Raw genomic sequence first — 17229 nt, forward strand, 5'->3', positions numbered from 1 at the left:
GACAACGAAAAGGAAGCACATTCTGGAAGCACCGACAACGAAAAGGCAGCACATTTGGAAGCACCGACAACGAAAAGGCAACACATTTGGAAGCACCGACAACGAAAAGGCAGCACATTTGGAAGCACCGACAACGAAAAGGCAGCACATTTGGAAGCACCGACAACGAAAAGGCAGCACATTTGGAAGCACCGACAACGAAAAGGCAGCACATTTGGAAGCACCGACAACGAAAAGACAGCACATTTGGAAGCACCGACAACGAAAAGGCAGCACATTTGGAAGCACCGAAAACGAAAAGGCAGCACATTTGGAAGCACCGACAACGAAAATGCAGCACATTTGGAAGCACCGACAACGAAAAGGCAGCACATATGGAAGCACAATCGAATAATGAAGCACATTTTGGAAGCACCATCGAATAAGGAATCACACTTGGAAGCTCCATCGAATAAGGAAGCACACTTGGAAGCTCCATCAACAAAAAAAAAAGGCAAAAAAAAAAGGAAGCACAAGTTGTGAGATCTAAGTCTTAGTTAGAAATAAGAATACAAGAAATAAAAACATTAAATTTTTATAATTTAAATTATTTATTTACATTATACAAATGCAAGTAAAACAAGCCATTATTGTATGTAGCCAGCTTTCCTCAGTTCCTTGAGTATGAAGGATATTTCTTTGATGCACGAATAGTTTCCTGCACAAAGCGAACCATGTAGAAGTCTTAGCCGGTCAACCAATATGTTTGGATCTTTCCATGATGTGTAATCATTCTCTTCTACCACCATCTTCCTTGCACGTTTATAATAAATATTATGATCTCTGGAGTCTTCCGTTTTACCACCAACCTCAGGATAACTTTCATTTTTGAGACGGTGATCATCACAAGCTTGATCAGATTTATTTAATATATCACGTCGTTTCCATCGTTTCGGTCTAAGGACACCGCCACATTCTTCGATCTTGGCAGCTTTAGGTGCTTCATCATAGTCTATGTCTTTGTCAACAGCCTCAGAGTCACTGTAACAATCACCGTAGAAGGAATCGTCTTCACCCAATTTACCGTAATAATTCGATGTTGATGATGTTGAAGTGTCTTCATCGTCTTCATGCTTCCTTTTTAGGAGTCCATCATTTTTACAAAGTAGGAAAGATCTACTTGAATTCGGCTGGAATATATTCTCACTTTTCACGTTAAGGATTCTTCCATTGTCTTCATTCTTCCGTAAATCATCAACCTCCTTCAATTTAAGTTTTTTGTCGAGATCGGAAGAGCCAAGAAAATTATTGTCGTAATGCAGATCACTCTTCCTTAGGCTAGTAGATTCATCGTTGTCCTCTAGCTTGTACGCAGGCTTGGCGCTACAAGTTCTGCCATGTCTTTTTAGGCTCTCTCTCCGCGTAAACGACTTGCTACATCGAACACAACTTATCATATTGCGCAGTGGATTTTTAACACAGTCATTCTTCTCGTGTTGTCTTTTATTCTTTCTCAAGATAAACTCTTTACTGCAAAACTTACACCTATGTTCATTCGATACAGCGTCAGATCCCAAATCGGAATTCATATTAGTTACTGAGACTAATGCCAGATACCAATTGAGTGTTTTAAATTAGATCCAATACTTAAATAGAAATTTTTTCATATTTCATCAGCGAGAATTAACATATCTCATGCAAAAGTACTTTATGCATGTAGTTCGGCTTTTCAACAACAGATGTCGCCACATGTTGCTTGCAGGTAAATAATATTTAGTTCTTTTATGCGGGATGCGGGATGCTCACTAACGATCGCAAAAGAAGGATGGCTTCGCTAGACTCCAAGGAAAAGGAAGTTCGTCTTGCATGTTGGTGCTCCACAGATGTCTCATGGCGTAATATTAATTTGACTGAGTAATGATATTTTTTAATTCCACCTGATAAAAATATTGCAAGTTTTGATTTAGTAGCAGAAATTATCGAATTAAATGTAACTCCAAATAAAATGACATGTCTCATTAGTCAAAAAAAAAAAATCCATGCAGACAGCGGTTTCTCAGAATAGTCAGAAACACTTGAAGAAACCACAGGAATGATTGCAAGAACACGGGAAAAACCATCAAAATATTGACAAGAATAATCAGGAGCATACGGAGAAAACCATCATAATATTGACAAGAATAATCAGGAGCACACGGAGAAAACCATCATAATATTGACATGGATAATCAGATGCACTCGGAGAAAACAACCACACGTTTTCTTTGATATCATAAAATTACAGGGAAAAAAAAATATTTAATAAAAATAATTTAAAAAAATTTAAAATGAAAAAAATTACAAAAATACATAAAATTCTGGCTTGTACTGGAACTCTATCTTTGTTACACAATGAGAAGTTCACAAGCTAGCAGAATCTATTTATGTATTTTTGTAATTTTTTTCATTTTAAATTTTTTTTAATTATTTTTATTAAATATTTTTTTTTCCCTGTAATTTTATGATATCAAAGAAAACGTGTGGTTGTTTTCTCCGAGTGCATCTGATTATCCATGTCAATATTATGATGGTTTTCTCCGTGTGCTCCTGATTATTCTTGTCAATATTATGATGGTTTTCTCCGTATGCTCCTGATTATTCTTGTCAATATTTTGATGGTTTTTCCCGTGTTCTTGCAATCATTCCTGTGGTTTCTTCAAGTGTTTCTGACTATTCTGAGAAACCACTGTCTGCATGGATTTTTTTTTTGACTAATGAGACATGTCATTTTATTTGGAGTTACATTTAATTCGATAAATTCTGCTACTAAATCAAAACTTGCAATATTTTTATCAGGTGGAATTAAAAAATATCATTACTCAGTCAAATTAATATTACGCCATGAGACATCTGTGGAGCACCAACATGCAAGACGAACTTCCTTTTCCTTGGAGTCTAGCGAAGCCATCCTTCTTTTGCGATCGTTAGTGAGCATCCCGCATCCTGCATAAAAGAACTAAATATTATTTACCTGCAAGCAACATGTGGCGACATCTGTTGTTGAAAAGCAGAACTACATGCATAAAGTATTTTTGCATGAGATATGTTAATTCTCGCTGATGAAATATGAAAAAATTTCTATTTAAGTATTGGATCTAATTTAAAACACTCAATTGGTATCTGGCATTAGTCTCAGTAACTAATATGAATTCCGATTTGGGATCTGACGCTGTATCGAATGAACATAGGTGTAAGTTTTGCAGTAAAGAGTTTATCTTGAGAAAGAATAAAAGACAACACGAGAAGAATGACTGTGTTAAAAATCCACTGCGCAATATGATAAGTTGTGTTCGATGTAGCAAGTCGTTTACGCGGAGAGAGAGCCTAAAAAGACATGGCAGAACTTGTAGCGCCAAGCCTGCGTACAAGCTAGAGGACAACGATGAATCTACTAGCCTAAGGAAGAGTGATCTGCATTACGACAATAATTTTCTTGGCTCTTCCGATCTCGACAAAGAACTTAAATTGAAGGAGGTTGATGATTTACGGAAGAATGAAGACAATGGAAGAATCCTTAACGTGAAAAGTGAGAATATATTCCAGCCGAATTCAAGTAGATCTTTCCTACTTTGTAAAAATGATGGAATCCTAAAAAGTAAGCATGAAGACGATGAAGACACTTCAACATCATCAACATCGAATTATTACGGTAAATTGGGTGAAGACGATTCCTTCTACGGTGATTGTTACAGTGACTCTGAGGCTGTTGAAAAAGACATAGACTATGATGAAGCACCTAAAGCTGCCAAGATCGAAGAATGTGGCGGTGTCCTTAGACCGAAACGATGGAAACGACGTGATATATTAAATAAATCTGATCAAGCTTGTGATGATCACCGTCTCAAAAATGAAAGTTATCCTGAGGTTGGTGGTAAAACGGAAGACTCCAGAGATCATAATATTTATTATAAACGTGCAAGGAAGATGGTGGTAGAAGAGAATGATTACACATCATGGAAAGATCCAAACATATTGGTTGACCGGCTAAGACTTCTACATGGTTCGCTTTGTGCAGGAAACTATTCGTGCATCAAAGAAATATCCTTCATACTCAAGGAACTGAGGAAAGCTGGCTACATACAATAATGGCTTGTTTTACTTGCATTTGTATAATGTAAATAAATAATTTAAATTATAAAAATTTAATGTTTTTATTTCTTGTATTCTGATTTCTAACTAAGACTTAGATCTCACAACTTGTGCTTCCTTTTTTTTTTGCCTTTTTTTTTGTTGATGGAGATTCCAAGTGTGCTTCCTTATTCGATGGAGCTTCCAAGTGTGATTCCTTATTCGATGGTGCTTCCAAAATGTGCTTCATTATTCGATTGTGCTTCCAAATGTGCTGCCTTTTCGTTGTCGGTGCTTCCAAATGTGCTGCATTTTCGTTGTCGGTGCTTCCAAATGTGCTGCCTTTTCGTTTTCGGTGCTTCCAAATGTGCTGCCTTTTCGTTGTCGGTGCTTCCAAATGTGCTGTCTTTTCGTTGTCGGTGCTTCCAAATGTGCTGCCTTTTCGTTGTCGGTGCTTCCAAATGTGCTGCCTTTTCGTTGTCGGTGCTTCCAAATGTGCTGCCTTTTCGTTGTCGGTGCTTCCAAATGTGCTGCCTTTTCGTTGTCGGTGCTTCCAAATGTGTTGCCTTTTCGCTGTCGGTGCTTCCAAATGTGCTGCCTTTTCGTTGTCGGTGCTTCCAGAATGTGCTTCCTTTTCGTTGTCGGTGCTTCCAAATGTGTTGCCTTTTCGTTGTCGGTGCTTCCAAATGTGCTGCCTTTTCGTTGTCGGTGCTTCCAAATGTGCTGCCTTTTCGTTGTCGGTGCTTCCAGAATGTGCTGCCTTTTCGTTGTCGGTGCTTCCAGAATGTGCTTCCTTTTTGTTGATGGAGCTTCTAATTTTAATGTTGTTTTGACTCTAGTATTTTAGTAAATTGTTCTTGATTTGACTAGCGTATTATTCAAACCGGTTAATGTATATAAACGAGTCCTAGACAGCAGGACGCTCAGTTTGTTACTGCCGTCGACGGTGTACGGATCACCTAATTTGTTTCTTCTGGTGCATAAGTCGCGTAATTGCCTGTTCTTGAGACTTCGATGGCATCTTTACCGACTTTAACGTCGTACTCGATGGAGGATGTACCATCGACTACGGGAACCATGACGTCGGCGCCGACGATGTTGGAGCAGATCCCGTTGGCAACGCCTCTGACAACACTGGAGGAGACTTCGATATGTGTGGTTCCACCATCAGCTGAATTTTCATCAGCATTGAATACTTCAATTAATGAAGAGCGTACTTCGCATCAGTGCAAATACTGTGGTGCATCATTTACTATTACCTCAAATGCTCGCAGACATGAAAGAAGCGGTTGTTCTAATAATGTTCAAAGAATACAATTTCAGTGCAATAAGTGCAATAAACTAATTTCACGTCTCGATAGCTTACATCGACATTATAAAAAATGCTCCGAGAAGTATACTGAACATGGTTTTCGATTTGACTCATGTGTTGTACCGTCTAATGAGACTATATAAGTGATATGAACTTCAGTCCGTCTCTGGCTGTGGTGATGATCGGATCGGATAGACATTTAAAGTCATGTAAAAGGCTTACTTCGTCCATTAAGAAGACTGTTTGAATCGTGGAATCCAAAAGGCTTTGGTAATTTGTCAGTGTTTTTTGTACTTGTAGTAGTGTATTGAATTTATGTAATAAAATTTTTTTAAAAGAACTTGTGGTGTTTTTATTTTCTCAAACCTAACACTTTTTTAGTATTTTTTTAAATTAAAGTTGTTTTGTATCGGCCAGGGATCGAACCAAGGACCTAAGTCGATCCAATCAATCATTATATGGATTACAAATTTATTTAATGAATTTTGAACTTTTTCCCGAATCTCTAGCATTACAATTACGAATTTCCAATATGGTGGTCTTGTTGTCTGATAGGATGATGGTAGTATATGATTTAAAGTCTCTTTACGAATGTTGAACATGGTTTATTGAAATTATTATTTTTTACATAAAATTAAACATTATTGCATCGATCGGGTATCGAACCGAGGACAGGAATCGATCGAATCAATATGTAAGTTAATGAGTGATTTATTTAATGAATTTTGGAACTTTTCCCGAATTTCTAGCTAAATAATTACGGATTTTCAAGATGGCGGCCAAATTTCAAGATGGTGGGTGTCACAGCAATAATAAATGATTACTGCACTCTAGCGGGTAAGAACTAAACTAACATGGCGTCAGCGCACTCTAGTCGACGATACAATGATGATGGTCTCCAGCAACGAAGACAAGATGGCGGACATGGCATCATACTAGGTGACGATATATATGCTTTAAAAAAAGTGGTGGGAGTCAGTCTGCCTGCAGCCACCATTAAGGAAGGAGCCTGTCGCCATTTTTAATTTTTTTTTGACCTCGTCGGGTTCGAACCGAGGACTCCGAGCTCCGTGTCGTTAATGTTTGTTTTTTTAAATATTTTTTATTAAAATTTTATTATTTAATTTTTTTTATAATTTTTAAAAAATATTTTATTAAAATCGGATAATAAATAAAGATTTTAAAGATGGCGGTCGTAACGGAAACTGCATCGGTGACGTCATAATCCAAGATGGTGGTCATGGTATCCTTATTCCTAGAAATGGCTTATAAGCGGCTATCTCTTAGGAGTTTTAAGCCAGTTTTAGGAATTTGGGTTCTTTCTAGGGCAAAACGACTTTTGTGGATTTTTAGAAATTCTAATTTTTGGATTGTGGAATTTTTTGAGAATTTTTGGCGGAATTTTTTTCACAGAATTGTAAATTTTGACGAATTTTGAGGAATTTTGGGCAATTTTTGCCCAATTTTGGCGGATTTTGACACATTTTGAAGGTCAAATGTCAAGGTCAAAGGTCAAGGTCACAACCATCCAAGATGGCCGCCGTGACATCACAATCCAAGATGGCGGAAAACACCACCGGCCACACACCACGCGCCAGCGCCGTGCGCTCGGGGCCCCATTCCTATACTACTCGTTTCTGAGTTATTATTTTCCTGCTTTGCAGTCTAAGTTATGATGTTAGTATATTGTTTCGAGGGTTTCTAAGTTATGACTGTTCTAAGTTGTGTCCATCTAAGTTATGTTATTTTATGACGCTCTACGTTGGATTACAGTTGTTTTGACACGGCCCCAATGTGGGATAAAACATTGACGGTCGAATCACATTGATGCCATACAAGACTAAAATGTCTTTCCTCAAATATAACAGCCAGAAAACATATGATTAAAGCATGAAAAAAACAACCGATACTTAAATATCACCATAAAAGTATTTGAAACCAAGAAAATTTCCTGGTCTCTAGTTTTCGTTATAATTATAGGGAAATTTCTACAGATGTCATACGCATTGCATATCATGTTGTTTTGAAAATTTTGCAGCCAAGTACCGCGCGATAAATTGCAGTAAATAAACGGACTTTTCGATGAATAGTGCATCCAGACATTTAAGGTTCTTCGTATAAACCCCATTAGAGTTCTGTGTTCCATTGTAAACAAGTTAAACAGACTTTTGGAAGGAAGAAGAATTATTTTTACCATAGACTAAACAAGATTTGTATGTTTTGTGAATACTAAATTATAGTTCGGGTAATATTATGTTCAAAGTTACTAAAGCCTACTCGTAAATTTATGAATATCCTTAAATAATGTAATTAATGTTGTTCGCTAATTTATGATGAACAGTTGTAAACACTGTATAAAATTATGTTATTTGTAAAAAAAATTAGGTAATTACTAATACTAAAAAAAAAAATGTTTTGACTTATTGCGACGTTGTCATTCAAAGAAGTCAAGTTTCTGTATTTCCAAAAGGGGGTAGTGATCGCGGTTCAACTTCGATGGTCCCGTTTTTCTAAACACGTCGCCATCAAGATCTGAAACTAGCTTATATGAAATTCTAAAAGTGTAACGAAGTGGGTGTCGCCGAGCCTTAAAGCAGTCTGCCGTGTCTCCACCCACTCCCTAAAGGTATAAATACGGTCGCGCTGGACTGCCGTCAGCATTTTAATGAGCTGTTAAGGCCAGATAGTATCACGTCGCATAAAATTGACATCAACATCCACCGCCCGGCCGAGAGCATATTTACGATCGTACACGGAAAAAAAAAAACATTATTAAAACGAACACACTTCTGGAAATATTTTTCCACGCCTAATGGTCTTTCGTATAAAAAAGGGCGGGTCAGCAAAAAACATTTTTGTATCTAATCGCTCTGTGGAAAGGGTGTGGCGGCGGTCAAAACCAACCCCCTGATTATGTGCTTAACCCGGTCGTATCATTTCGTTGGAATAATACGATGGCATTTCGAAATGATTGCAAGCCGGGCTAAACATTCCTAAACGTTTTGAATGTGTAATGACACCCTGCGCAACCCACCGCTCTTTTTCGCACTACTGTGGGTTTAAATAAAGACACAAATTTAGGGTTTCGCTGCGACTACCGAATAATAGCTCATCGCTTTTTTTTAATGCCAGGACGTGTGTTTGAGTTTAGGGATGCGGGCCGCCTTCCGTTTAACGCAATCGCAGGGATTCCTAGTTTTCAACCCCTAAGCCGAGGGCGGTGCATTTATCCTAAAACCTTTTCCAGGAGCAATCACATGTTTTTTTTATTCGTCCATTTCCTTTTGAATTATACCAACGCTCATTGTTTATTTCTGTTCAGTGGCAGATTCGAAACAATTAAGGGGAGTTCGAATCCGTTGTGAATATATATCTGCGTGTGTTTACCCCGGAGGAAACGTTGAATAATTACGCGATTCCAAGGAGAAAAATTACGTAAACCCCCTTTGGGGATACAAAACCCTCGTGTTCGTGTTTCCGCAGACCAGGGAAACTGTAACGACTGTGTTTATCGACAAAACGTTTTTGGTGCTGATGTTTCCGGTGGAACCACCACCGCCGGACTTGCAACCTGCATCCACCACGCATCAGCGCGTCCTCAAACGGTGATAGCATTGTTGATGATGTTTTCTTCATTTCCCGGCAACGGATATTGCATTGTTGGTGATTTTTTCTTCGTTTCCCGGCAACGGATATTGCATTGTTGGTGATGTTTTCTTTGTTTCCCGGCAACGGATATTGCATTGTTGATGACTCATTCACTTCCAGATCTTGGTCCAGTCTTTCTGTGATCATGTTTGCCACCATGTGGATACGGTATCCGTTATGTAAATGCGAATTCAAAGGCCCTTAAAAACTGTCGATTCCATTATTGCGTCTTTGATTATATTTCTTCCAGTTTTTCTTAACTCCAAACATAGTTCCCCCCCCCCTCCCCAAAAGTTTATTTTTAAAATTATATTTAGATAATTTTTTTTTTCGAGGCGCGGCAGTGGCGTACCAACGAGAAAGGGGATTTGTAATTTAGCTGTGCGAGAATGTTCTGCCTGTGAACAACTGTAGCCAAGTATGGGAGCATCAGCTAGAGAACGAATGAAATAATTAAGGGGGATTGGACCCCACCGTCTTGATTTTTCCATACGTTTGCTTTAATTTGGACCTATTCATCCAAAATTTTTGACATGTCAAGGCGTAAATCATATCTCCCAGACCTTCCGTACCTTGTTGCAACTACATATTTACTAACGGGCTCTGGTTTTTAAGTGCCACGGGGAAATAACTTATTATTTCACGTGCGTTACTACAACTATTTATGATTCACCGGTTCACAAGTGTTGACTTAAACAAGTAGCCATGCCAAAAAAAAATTAGCACGGAAGTTTTATTGTAAGCGGTTATCAAATTATTTAAAATTTCAAGATGGTGAAGCCTAATCCCCCTCTTTGGTGAATTAACTTCTCGTCTACATCGAGGTCCGTGTGAGATGACGAGGCATGGAGTTATGACAATGGAGCAATGCCAGAATGAATGAACGCGGGAAACGGGAATACCCCGAGAAAACCTTGCCCGCTGACGGCAACGTCCGCCACGCTTCGCACTTGCGTTAAATTCCGGGATCAAGTCCCTCCTCTTTGGCCCGAAAAATGTAATCCTATATCATCTTGTTGGGAAGCGAGTGATCTAACGACTCAACCATCTTGCACTCTTAGGAATATCATTTAACTAACGGAAAATTTTTACCGGTTTGTACTGAAAATTCATTTAAATCAGATCCGCTGTGTGTAAAAAAAAAAGGTGGATTGTGATCTCATTCCTATTATTATTACTTTTTTGTATTTCTGGTAACATCGGGAATCAAAAACAAACCTAGCCGAATATCTCACGAACGCTCTTTGTCTGGCGCAGACAAACAATCCAAATTACGTTTGCAATTGAGGCATTAACACCACTTGTAACCAAATCATGAAATATCATTAAATAGGTACGTAGCAACAAACCATCATAAATAGGAATTTCACACAGGAAACTGCTAACATTTGAATTTTAAGTTATATGCAATACAATGTATATTTTCTTTCATTTTTTTAATATTCATATCTTTTTCAGTGCCTAAAATATTCTACTCATTAAGGTAATGTTAGATGCACCAACATAATGAAAAAACTTTTCCAGTAATATAATCTCCGAAACTATAAAAATTCCCCAATAACACTGAGGTAATTGACAGACATTAAAAAGACAATATTTGGTCACGGTGGCGAACTAAGAGTCACATTTTTATAAGCGAGCACTCCACTTGGAATAGACTTGTCAATGGAGGTTAAGCATTTATAGCGTCGCAACCGATATCGAGCGAGCCGTAAGACTCTTTTATCGTTTCTCCGCAATAACGATTGCTTTAAGGTTCCAGGATGTTTTGAAACTGAGTGCGAAGTAATGTTACGAGTTCTGAACGTGGGGCTGAAAACTCATGAAAAAAAACTGGGTGGTACTGAGCGACTGAAACGCTTACTAAACGAAAATGATCATTTTTGAACTTGCAAAATCCAAACATTTAGGTAGGTTATAAAAAAAAAATAAAAAAATAACTAATAATTCTGTTCTTCCTTCTAAACCACAAAAACAAAACAATAAATCCATTATTTTACTAACTTACGTGCTATAATAGCTGCGTCAGTGTAACTTAGAGAAAGCAAAGGGATTCCATTGTAAGACCTGTTTCTGAAAGGGGAAACAATTTAACTAAGCAGATGGTTCATTGTATTACGGGAAGGTCTCTCTTGAGCTATGCGACTCATAATCGGTGTTTGGAAACTCACTAGTTAACGGCTGGGCTTCGATCCTGCTGAGAATCGACCCTGGCTCGCTTTGGTGGAGAGCGAGTTGTTTGCACACAGTGACAAATGAAAAGGCTCGCGTAGTACGACGTAATGATGCTTACGAAATTTTTTCGCCTATTTGACAGTGGCAGAAGGATATATAGGTAACGTATAGCTACAATGGGAAACTACTTTTGAGAACTTTACAATTTTAGACAAGTTACATAATCGTTTAGAACTTTTTTTTTTGTTAACACATTGTGATTTGATTTTCAAATGAATTACTTTTAATGCCAGTAATATTGTAATCTAGATTACTTTTGACAACGTTGAATTTTTTTTAACGCAACCTTTCGCACAAACGAGATGAAGCGTGATACATTTATTCTGAAGTCGCTGTGATATTTGTTAGTTGTTAATGCAGATATTGCTCATTTGCCACGACCTATGAACATGCGATCACATCAACAAAGAATTCTATGCCCGAGCCTAAAATTATCACAAAACATTAGAATTGCTGAAAGAATAAGTATTCTAATGTTATGAAGAGAGGAAGTGGGTTTGTTTATTTATAACTGGTTAACTCTAAAACTTATAGATCAATTTCAAACATTATTTCACTGACATAATGCTGCATTATTCTAGATGTAGGCTAAGTTTAAAGAAAGTTTAAAAAAATACCTTATACTTAATGTATATAAAAATATTTTTTTAAAAATTTTTAAGCATAATAATTTAAGATATATGTTGCGCTGAAACAACTCGTACAAATGTGTTATATATGTATATGCCTTAATGATATTTTCTCTGATAAGTAACATGTGTCTTTGAACTTAAGCCAGTTCTACATGTCATCGACTCTTATGTCTCAGAGTGGTCCATCAGTATCTTAATATGCAGTCAAATCCCTCTAAGGACCATTGACACTGCCAACGAACTTTTTAACTATTATTTTTGTATAAGATATATTGCTAACAGTGTATTTATATCTTAAAAACAATGAAATTTCACGCTTTAACTGTATTGTTGACGTCTTTTTGTGTGTCTGCTGCATCTGGCGACATAGGTCAGCGCATTATCCAGCCAATCAGTGCCAGCCTTTTGAACTTAAGTGATTTTCGAACTAATTAACTAAAAAATCCATCTTCTACGCTTGAGGTGCATCACAAGATGGCACATACGTTAAGCACTAAACTAAATCTGAAAGTGTTAGCTGGATTTATCAGCATCCAGTTTACCGCAGTAAGTCTCCGTTGGCCACGTACATATGGACAGTTAACATATGCCAATCTCTTTTTTATTGACTGAAATGAGATACAATTAAAGCCAAGGAAAAACCGTAAACAATTTTTACATCTAGGGGATTATATGACGCTAAAATTAAATATTGAACAGAACTGGCTCTTTCTCCAAGTAAACAATTGTTTCTTTGCTAGCCAATGACGTCAATTAGCCTAACCTTATATTGAATCTTTGGATAAAATGAAGTGCTGTGTTATGATTGTTTCTCGCTTTAAATCAATATATCGGTACAGACTGTTGTTCATTCCATGTACGCATCGTATATCAGGTGCATTATCAAGCCAAATACTACCAAAACCTTAAAAAAAACCGATTTGGATTTGTTTTGATATTATGGATGATTTCGAATTACTCTGAATTTAATCTTATAAACAGAGGGATACAAACAATAATATCGAAAGTCATCGATTTGTATGTTATGGGCTGCACAAAGTGTGTAGACGATTGTAAATAAATTATTTTACCAGTATATACATTACATACATTGTCAAGCCTTTTTGTTCAGAGTGTTTACGTATACCTAGTCAAAAAATATGTGTACCTGTGCACCACCAGTAACTATGGCACACACTTACAAAATTTTTCTGCAGAAACACTGTTTAAACAATTCCTCTTAACTGCAGGCATTTGTAGCCACAGTAGAGGCTAGCATTGGCTGTAACAGATCAGGTAGCACAATGTTTATAATAATGTACAACATATAATAATCCGTAACCGACGGCAACGTAAGAGTTTTCTCTCGTACAGATTACTAGCTGTGTCCGGCGGGTTCACCCACGGTTTAACCGTTAAATTTAATTAAATAACCGGTTTTGCGCAGGTCGGACTTGCACCAACACACTGCGAAGCGCTTAGCTCGAGTCCGACGCGCACTTGGTCAAATTTTATTATCTGTCGTTGTTTGGATTATAATCACACTGAGATTGAATTGTTGCATATATTACCATTCTTACGATAGAATTAAATTTAAAAAAAAAATGTTGGGGGAAAAATTCAGTTATTAAAACCGCTTTATTGGAAGACATTTCTCACACGTTGTCAAGAAATACTCATGTTGCTGTATGAGACAGTAAGAATAATGGGAATACGTGGTATCAATAACATCTTTCTTTTGGCTCTTCCCGTAATAATAGTGGCCTGCACTAGATGCCTTTTCAGCTCTGTGATGCGTAACCTAGTGCGATTGCACAACCTACAACCTTGGTGCAACTAGGTTACGCATCAGTATGACAGGCACACCACCCTTCAGCTTCAAATTATGGGACGGAAACCCTGATAACTATAATGAGTTTTGAAAATCAACAGGGTTATATAGTTGGCTTATAATTTGTCATCACTGTGTCAATATATGTGTAGATGATCTCACCAGGTACTTGATCAAACTTTTTTTTTATATATATATAAACTTCCTGGTCTATGTTGTTACAGAGTTTTGTGATAATACTATCCTGCTGGAACTTTATTTTCCCTGGATGAAGCTATTTAGATTGTAAAGACGTGTTAGAACGAACCTCTACATAAAAGTGTTAGGCAGTCACGTTTTAATGACGTTTGATTGACTTGATTATCCCATAGGAACAGCCATTTTTTTCGGGATAAAAACAGCCTACGTTTTAATACAGTGTTAAGAAGTAACAAAACATACATACACACACGTCTCTCACAAAATTTCGCAAACCATAGGCAAGATGTGACGGTCGCACCAAACGATAACACGTTTAAAATTCAGGGTACCACCATCTATTGATGAAGTTCAGGTATAAACTGTTATTAGCGCCGTTAGTTCGCTAGCCGCCGCGAGCTTCACTAAGCGGACGGGTCTTGCCAAGGAGAAGGATATGAACTTGCCAGGCCTTACTATATGACCGTGTGGCGAACATAAAGAAATGACACTCATTGTGTGTATGCCTATGGCGTATGATTTTCTGTTATAAAAATGAATTTACCTCTTTTTCACATTAATAGGGATGAATTTCATATTAATGTATGGTCTATGTGTTAATCCAGGTCACGAGCTATTTATATGCCAAATCTAATCCAAATCCGTTCAGCGATGCCGGCGTCAAGAAGTAACAAACATACACACAAACTTTCACTTTTATAATATTACTAGCTAAACCCGGCCACGCTTTGCTGTGGCACAGTTTAATATTAATTCATTGTTTAATTTAATATTTTACTGTGCATGGCTGTGGAATGTAATAGAAGAAATAAAAATGTGTTTAGCTTAAATATTTTTATTGTAAAGCTAATGGAAGGACTACATTCCTTGTTTTCCCATTTTTTGCATAAACATATAGATCAGATGGTTTACCGACTCTGGAGCACCCGACATATAACTGTCCATGAGAGAAGCATTCATTTTCTAAATTCAAACCGCACACTTGCAAAGATTGTCCTTGTGCTTTATTGATGGTCATAGCGAACGCAAGGCGTATTGGAAATTGAAGTCGTTTGAACTCGAACGCCATATCTGTCGGAATAAGTGGCATTCGTGGAAGTAATACGTCTTCACCTTTATGAAGTCCAATCAAAATTGTTGCTTCAATAAGATTATCCATTAATTTTTTAACTACTAATCGTGTACCATTACATAATTTAGGCTGACAGATATTTCGAAGCAATATAATTGGCACACCAATTTTCAAATGTATTGTACGAAATGTATTTTTTAATTTAAACGTATTTTTATCAATAGAGTCGAAAGAATATACTTTCAAATTAAATAAAGTTTTTTATTCTTTCTTGAAATATATATATATATATACATATTTTTGTAAATTACGGTCGTCAAGGCACAATGGTCGAGTAGCCTGATGTGCTTGAACTTCGACAATATGGTACAGCATCGTCGAGCGTGGTCACAACTAAGTTGGGTGACCATGATATTTAGTTATAGAAACTTTTTTTTCCGACTTTTCCGGTGGATTTTCCCAAACTTTTATTTCATATAAACACTCTTCTGTTAAGATGCAATGTTCTGTAAAAATTTCAATCCAAACCATCGTATACTTTCCGAGTTTTGCGGCCAAATACATACGGAAGCTAAATTTATATATATATATATAGATTAGGATGAACTATAGGAATCAAAACATAAATAGCAACCCTCGTTCTTAAAGACAAAATTTTATTTTTATTACCTAAAACATCGTATTAAATTATATTCTAAAGAAGGTTAGCCCTAATATTCTAAACTTTTACAAGTATGTGTTAAGAGTATCTGACTCGTCTGTTAACTACTTTCGTAGCTTACGTGTGTTAGGATAAGATATTTGGTAGCAGTCCGGTGGTCTAGATAGAGGACGTTTAAAAATACTACCATCAAATGCAAATCACACGTAGGTACAACCTTTCCTTTCGCACCAAAATAGGCGGGAACCAGTCAATAAACCTTTTAACTTCGGCAATTGAGAAATCGGTAGGCACAACACACACGAATTTGTTTGGTGTTATGTTCTACCATCACAATATGATATTCTATACATCACTTTTTATCGGTGTTTCTACCGAGGTGGCTTTTCAGATCGAACACACTTCCGTGACAGCTTGATTAGACACCGCGCGCATATTAAGTATCCCGCAAAATTTCAGATGTATATAAAAACAAATTAATTGACGTTTGAATATTTACGACCCGTTATTTTGTTCGTATTTAACAGTATTTTTTATAGATATATAGAGAAGTCATGCTAATTCAGAAGGGAAATTTACATCTGAGGAATACAGTTCAGAATATTGGGCTGGTATTATTTAAAATTTATGGTTTATTCTTTACAGTGCAGATTGCTTTTAAAATTCATTTTACAATTGCAAATAATCTACTGCAACAATTCAGAGAGAAGCGAAATAGCAATACGTTTACTGACTGTTCAACCTAGAATGTACCTCGAATAAACGAAGTGTTTTCCGTAGTTCACGAAAACTAAGCCAGGTTTATTCTTCGAAGTTCTGTTTTCCATTATACTTGTCATGAAGAATTATTACTATAATTCTAAACTGATACTGTAAAATAAGTTTTTACTGGCTATACAAGTGTAGAAAATTAAAATGTTCAAAAAAAAGTTTAAAGATTTATACCTCGGTTAGTAAACTTCGATATGGGCGCCATTTTAGCTCCGGTGATGTTGGGACAGTATTCAGTTTCCTGCTACTTATTATAGATTTTACAGGTTTCTAACCTAGGTCATAAACTTTTAACATGTCTCAACGTATTTTAAACCCCAGTGAAAAGCAATTAAATATTTATTTTACAGTAATAGTGTAGAACCGGTACTCATTCTCGATGATGCTGAATATAGAGTGAACAGGCACTTAAAAAGAGAAAAGCGTTTCCACTGTGAATACATCGAGTTTTTGAAGAATCTGTTGATGCAACATGATTATTATAGGTACATTCTGAAAACAGGATATATTAGTACTGCTAGATATACTACTATATACCTGCTTATAAATCTATCGGAATTCCTGAATGATTTGTAACCGGGTATTCTTCGTAAATATTAAAGATAAAATCTTTAAAACAGTGTATGGACTTGGAAGAAACAGGTGCTGAGATATCACGTCTGAAGTAACGTGTGCCGTAATGAATGAAAAGAATTTTGCTGGTCCACCTGCTTACAGAATATGTTCCACAGTCCACAGCCCACAACCGAAATAGTTTTTATATATTTTGAATCATTATTTTAAAGTTTTTAAAACAAAATTTAA

This window comes from Bacillus rossius, chromosome 11, assembly GCF_032445375.1.
Source record: "Bacillus rossius redtenbacheri isolate Brsri chromosome 11, Brsri_v3, whole genome shotgun sequence".
Classification (NCBI taxonomy): Eukaryota; Metazoa; Arthropoda; class Insecta; order Phasmatodea; family Bacillidae; genus Bacillus; species Bacillus rossius.